The sequence below is a fragment of the Bactrocera tryoni genome, chromosome 3 (genome assembly GCF_016617805.1).
Source record: "Bactrocera tryoni isolate S06 chromosome 3, CSIRO_BtryS06_freeze2, whole genome shotgun sequence".
In the NCBI taxonomy this organism is placed as follows: Eukaryota; Metazoa; Arthropoda; class Insecta; order Diptera; family Tephritidae; genus Bactrocera; species Bactrocera tryoni.
Genome location: NC_052501.1, coordinates 83,129,494 through 83,136,093, shown reverse-complemented (window position 1 = coordinate 83,136,093; position 6,600 = coordinate 83,129,494).

Below are 6,600 nucleotides of genomic sequence, written 5' to 3'. Positions count from 1 at the left end.
CCCCAATTTCAGCTGCTGTGTTTGGTCTGTCTTTATAGCATTAAATTGAGACTCTACGAAGATTTTACTCAAGGATAGAGCATTGATGAAAAAATGGGGGCAAAACTCAATCATAGAGAGCAGAAAATTGTAGGAATGAAGCAAAAACTCCGATCCGACGTCACGCTTTGCTTAAGCCCGTTGCATTTTTAAAGTTAACAGAACATCTCAACTTACATTTATACCCTTTAACATATATAGTATATGTACTAAATATTTCCAGACATTGTTATGAACCACATAAAAACGATTAGCTCTCTTCCCACGAAGGTCACACAGATAATTGATGAATCTTCCAATATATGTACTTTTATTCCACAATCTCTTTCGCAGACATTTGGTCGATTGTCACCTAATGTCTATGAAACATGCAAATAACTCCGAGTATCTGTAAACAAGGCATAAACGTGTATATAAATATACTTTCCGGGCCATCAACCCGAAAAATGTATGTTGTAGCGCTGAGATGAGTAATGCTTCGGCTGCGCGTGCTGCACGTTCATCTACAGAACTTGGACACATGTACTCTTACTTTGCATACATTCGCATATATACAACTATAGCTAAGTACACAACACAATCTGTCACATGCGGTGTTTTTTTTTTTTTGCGGCTGCCACATCGAGACTGCCCAACCCGCCTAATCAATATTCATGTCACTCGAAATGACATTGTCTTTTAGACGCGTACGTGCCACTGTGATGCCGCTGCTTGCTGCCTTCCCGACTCATATACTTGTATATTTGGCTGGCAGCCATGTGCAGTGGGCAGCTGCGGAGCGAAACTGCAAGGCGGGTATGCAATTGTTCGCTTCACAAAGATGCATTTTGTAGTTTAAACAGCTTGAGGCGGCAGAAAATGATATTTCAAAGTTTTATATTCTCATTTTAAAGACGGTTGGGTTGCTCATCGGCAAAGCTTTTGTAGGAAAATGAGCTTTGGTTGCTTTTGACGCAATCGCAAAGTTCTTAGAAATATATAAAATCTTTATTTTTTATAAAGATGTTCAATTGCTGTTTAAAGAAAGCATGAAAAGTACGCAATCTCCTTAAATGTCAAACAAATTAAATCCTCGTAGGTATCATAAAACATAAGAGTACTGTCGGGAACTATTATACAAGTAGATGGCTATAGTTTTGAGGTTCTTAGTCAGGAATTTTTTTTCACATATACTTAATATATTTTGAGCTTGTTTTTTCGTAATCTTTCGCGCTTATATTGTTAAAATATGTATCCAGCCATAAGTATAAGGCTTGCAGCTTAGTTGGGTTCCACAACAATTGGTCCAAGTTCGCTAATATAGCTGAAAGAACAAGCTGTTAAAATGTACAAGACAACCACATAATTTGCTATGTAATTCTTCACTTTCTTCCAGTTTTCCTCGTTTTGAAGCATGACAGTATAAATTTGTTAGGAGTCAGAGAACCGACCAAAGTATGTTGCCTACTTCGTTTGTTTGCCGACAAATCTTCGATGGCGTCATTTCACTTCCATGACGGCTTTTCCCATTTTGTGTAAGTATTTACTAAACTACCCCAATAAAGAAGAAGATTTACTAAATTATTTGTGCCAGAGTAGAATCTGTGTGGTATAATATTCCACCTCGCCCTGTTTCCTGTTGGACCAATCTTTTATGTTTCTGATTAGCCTAGCCATCCATCTATGGCAACACACTTGCTCCCAAAAGTTTTGCCATTGTTCCAAAGTATAAATCATTACTTCTTCCTTTGTGTTGATAAAATGTATTCCTTGTTCATTCAGTGTCCACATTTTCTTCCTTGCGAATGCTAGAAGTCGAGGGCGTACTTTGGCTTATTACCGACACAGCTTCGCCTGAAACTGTGCAGTATGCCGAAACAACCCTTGGAGCAGCTGTGCAATACACTTTTTTAGGTTGGTTATTTTTCCGCAGTGAGTAGATATGAGACTAGGTATGTGTCTTCAGAAATGGGTCTCTCATCCGAGGCTGTTGATTACTTTTGGGGGCGTTTTTTACGTGGCGGGTTCCAAACCCAGCGCACAACCTTGAGTAGGGATGGTTCGCCTTTCCACTTTGGTTCGCTTTCAAACAAGAAACTCCATCTTCCAACAACGCAGAATATCTCTTGTCAATAGGTGCTACTTCGGACGAAGTAGGAAATTGAGAAGTAAAGTAATCTCTCTGCGAACAAAAACCAAACTCTGCTATATGGTGCAGAGGCATGGACGTTGACAACATCTGATGAGTTCGACGAGTTACGAAATTTTGAGAAAGGTTTGCGCGTTGGCCACGCCGAATATCACATTCGATGGAACGATGAGCTGTATGAGATATATCACGACATTGATTTTTCTAATTCCTGAATATTTTCACAGTTCAAACCTTTTTAATTGAAAACCAATAAAGAGTTAGCGTAAATAAGCCCTGTAATATGGGTTGCATAAGTAGTTATGTAACTTCAATGCCATATTCTTTCCCATCGACCAAAAAAAATTAAAAAATCGGCGTGTAATAATGATAAGTTAACTAATGCCAAAGTGTTTTCGGAAATTCTCCACGCCACACGCTCGCATTTATTAATGAGTTTTTAATGAGCCAATGATATGGCGGTTGGCTTGACTTACAGAAAACTTACTATTAAGACTTAGGAACGGCAATGATAGTAACATTGAAATGAATGAATGAGTTTGCTATGGTATACATATATCTACTTGTATGCCATATATATGTATGTATACATATGTTTATACCTAGTAGTAGTAGTTACGTAAGCGCGCTTGTTATTTTCCCAATTGAATACGGTTTTTTGTAACTCTATTTTCTCGCTGCAACCAATTGAAGTGCTAAGGCATCACACAAAGCTATTAAATAACGATAAGCGTCAAAAATAGATTTTAAATCACACACGCCCAAACACAACATACTCACGGCTAACACATTTGCGGCTGCAAAGCGTAAAGCCAAGCGAGCCGTACACAAAGAATGGCGAAAAGGAAGATGAATGAACGCTGCGGAGCTTTGGTGAGCTGGAGACATTGAAGATTTGGTGAAGTAATCAAGTGATTTGTGTCGACTTTTTTCTGTAGTATGAATGGAGGCGGCGCACAATGGCGTGGCACATGCACAGCGACACCAACCAAGTTTTGCTACAAAGAATTAAGGTGTCTTTTAACACAAAAAAAGTAAAGCAACAACACAATAAAGCTGTAAAGAACGCCTCAGAACATGTTCGCGCTCGTGTTACGAACACAATTTTATCCATTGTTTGGGGCTAACGGATTTACTAACTTCTCTATTTTTGCCCCTTTGGCTGGCCTGCGCTTGCTTTACTCGGCAGACAGGAAGCGCTAAGCACTTTCGAATGATATAAGCTGAGCGTTTGTATTTATTTTGAGTTTTTTGTTGTGAGAATTATTTTTGTTGTTGTTTTTTTCCACATGATCGGAGGCATTAAGAGCATGTCGGCACGCGGCTAACACCAAAACAATGTGTTCTTAAAATTGCATGAAAGCTATCAAATCGGTGGGCGGATACAGCGTTGTCTAGCAGCGTGAATTAGAGGCTAAAAATAATGATTGAAAAAAGGCTTTAGTGTTGCTTTAGAGACAATCTATAATTTACTAGTTTGCTGATTTTGTTTCATAGCAGAAAAATTTACTTTACGAATAATATATATTGCAACTTACAGATGCATTCTTACAGCCCAGCTTGGTGTTTGCTAGGTTAGGTTAGGTTAAGAGGTCGATCTGGAAAGGGATCTCACTTGGCCAGCATAGAATGACATTGCGTTGTGTTACCTAAAAACTGTTATAATTTGGATAGTAAGACTTTTAAAAATCGACAAAGTGCTTGTCACCAACTTGTTGAAAGGGTCAATACAGATTTCGACTAGGTGATCTGGTTCGCCGAAGGTTGGGGTACATTATGTTTAAGAGATGCTTTTACCTTATTTTTCACTTAGTACATAGTAAAATAAAACGAAATCCCTGATAAGATAAAAATCACAAACCATTTGAGAATTGCATTTTAACTCTCACTAACCAACGAAAAATCCTCACTTCAATGCAAGCTGTATAGAAATATGGTTTTTAAAGTTGAGGCCATTGACTTTCCACGAAAAAATGGCAAACCTTACTGAAGAGAAATGTCAAAAGAGCGGGAAAAAAATGGTGTCGTTTGCTGTCCTATCGGTCTACTTTAGTAGCGTCCTTATTGAAACCACCGTTAGTTCTAATCCTTGTTTCAACAATTTCAATTTCACTGAAACACCTGTTTTAGTCCATCACACAATTTGCGCTCTCTACCGTTCTGATTGGCTGTAGGCCTACGAAATTAAAACTCTATTAGTAATAATCCTTTCTCTAAAGCCCTTAAATCTACCGCTCATTATTCAAATGCAGTGCTGCGTGAGAGTGTGACAAATTACACTTCACCTGCTTGTCCAACAGCAATTTTTCCCCGCTTCAAATCATATTTATCAGCAAAAAAAAGTAATAATGAGTGACATATCCTCCTCAAATTGAGTTGGCAAGCTGCAGAGCAATACAATTGAGCACTCAACTTCACAAAGGTCACATAGAGTATACTAAGGTACATAAATATATATTTTTTCAACATATCAGCTTAATAATTTGACACGCTTTCGTGTACCTTTCGCTTTCGTAAAGTATAAAATTAAATAATGTTTCGATAAAGGAAAACTCTTAAATATATACTGTAGTGTAGTGTAGTGGTACCCTTGCTACCAAATTTTTTGTACTCCGATCTTTATCACATAATTTACAATTATGCATGTGAAGTGAAAATATGCATTTCATTTTCACATTTCATATCTCAAACGTATTTTTCACATTTATAATTTCATTAGAAATCATTTTGACCGCGCTCTCAGCATACTTATAGGTACACTTGCCGCTTTACCATCAATTATTTCTTACCCTCTCATATTTCCACGGCAAACGTCACTCGCTTGCATTCTCGTTACACTAAATTATAGTTTTCGCCTGCAGTTTATGCTACGCGTACAACTCTCCAACTTGTCAAAATTTGTGACAAGTCATTATCGCTAGGCTCAGATCTTCAACTCGCATTTTCAACGCTTTTCTTTGTGCTGACATTTTGTTGTATAAGTTTTGACAGGTTTTTCACGAAACAGTCCGAAAATATTTTGGTTTGTGCGGCTTCTATGACTGGTGGTTTTGGAACCTTTTCGTTGCTTCAAGGATAAGATAAGTGTGGTGGTAAGTGTAAAAGCGTGTAATGATAGATTGCTTCGTGGAATTCATGCCAAATTATTGAGCGACAACTTCACAGGTGAAAATGTCTATGAAAAATTTATATATTCTCTACAGATATGAGAAAATTTAATTTGGGTGAGGGTTTTCTATAGTCGAACAAGGTTACTTTTTATACCCTAAGAAGGAGGTGTTAACTTTGCAACGAAGTTTGTAAGATCCAGAAGGAAACGTTGTAGACGATGTAATATATATCTTTATATATAAAAATTACGTGTCACGTAGTTTGTCCGCGATGGACTCATAAAGTACTGAATCGAGTTTAGGAAAATTTAGCACACTGTGTCCAGTTCGAACCAACTTAGAGATAGGATAGCCAAAACAATCATAAATAAAGATTACAGTGAACGCTCTTTTAAGCGGGCATCTCCATTAACCATGTACATACAGGTATATAAAAGATCAGAGTGACGAGCTGAATTGAGTTAACCATGTGCGTCTCTCTGCCTGTATATACGCGAAATAGTCTCTCTGTTTTTGAGATATCGATCTGAGATTTTGCACATGTTCTTTACTCGCCAAGAAGTTTCTAATTTGTTGGACAAGACGATATAGGACCACTAGAGCATATAGTTGATATACGAACTCAACGATCGGAATAAAGTTCTTGTATGGAAAACATTTTTAGTTGACGAGATATCTTCGCGAAAATTGGTATGCAATGTTATTCAAGACAATGGTATAATCAAGATAATCCCAAGAAATTGTTCAGATTGGATCACTTTAGCATATAATTACCTTACAAACTGAGAGATCTTATATAGGAACTTTTATATTTGTGAGGGTTATTATAGCTTCGGAGTAGCCGAAGTTAATGTTTTTTGTTGTTCCAACCTAAAAAACTTTCATTATACCAATGCTACAATTATCAAATATCCATACATCGATACTTACAGAGTGGGGAATCGAACCAAAACCTTTCTATATCTATATATATATGTATATACATATACTATAAATCGATTAGACTAGACATTTAAACAGAATTGTTTCATTGGCTTCCAACCCCAAACTATATTTTCCAGGCTTGAATTGTAGGCATAAATGTATTTGTATGTAACACTGTAATCTCCACCAATTTGTTTATAATTTATTTGACAGTTTTTGGTAGCAACACTCATTGTCTTGTTACAATTCATATTTCACCTGAACATTACCGTCCCAGACACGTACACATACTGTACAATTGAGTGAACCTGTCGCGCATGAAAATCTCTCTCGGCGCAGCAAGTGATTTCTTCTTCAAGTGATCCTTATGACCAAATGAACCTCAATTTCTTAATAAAT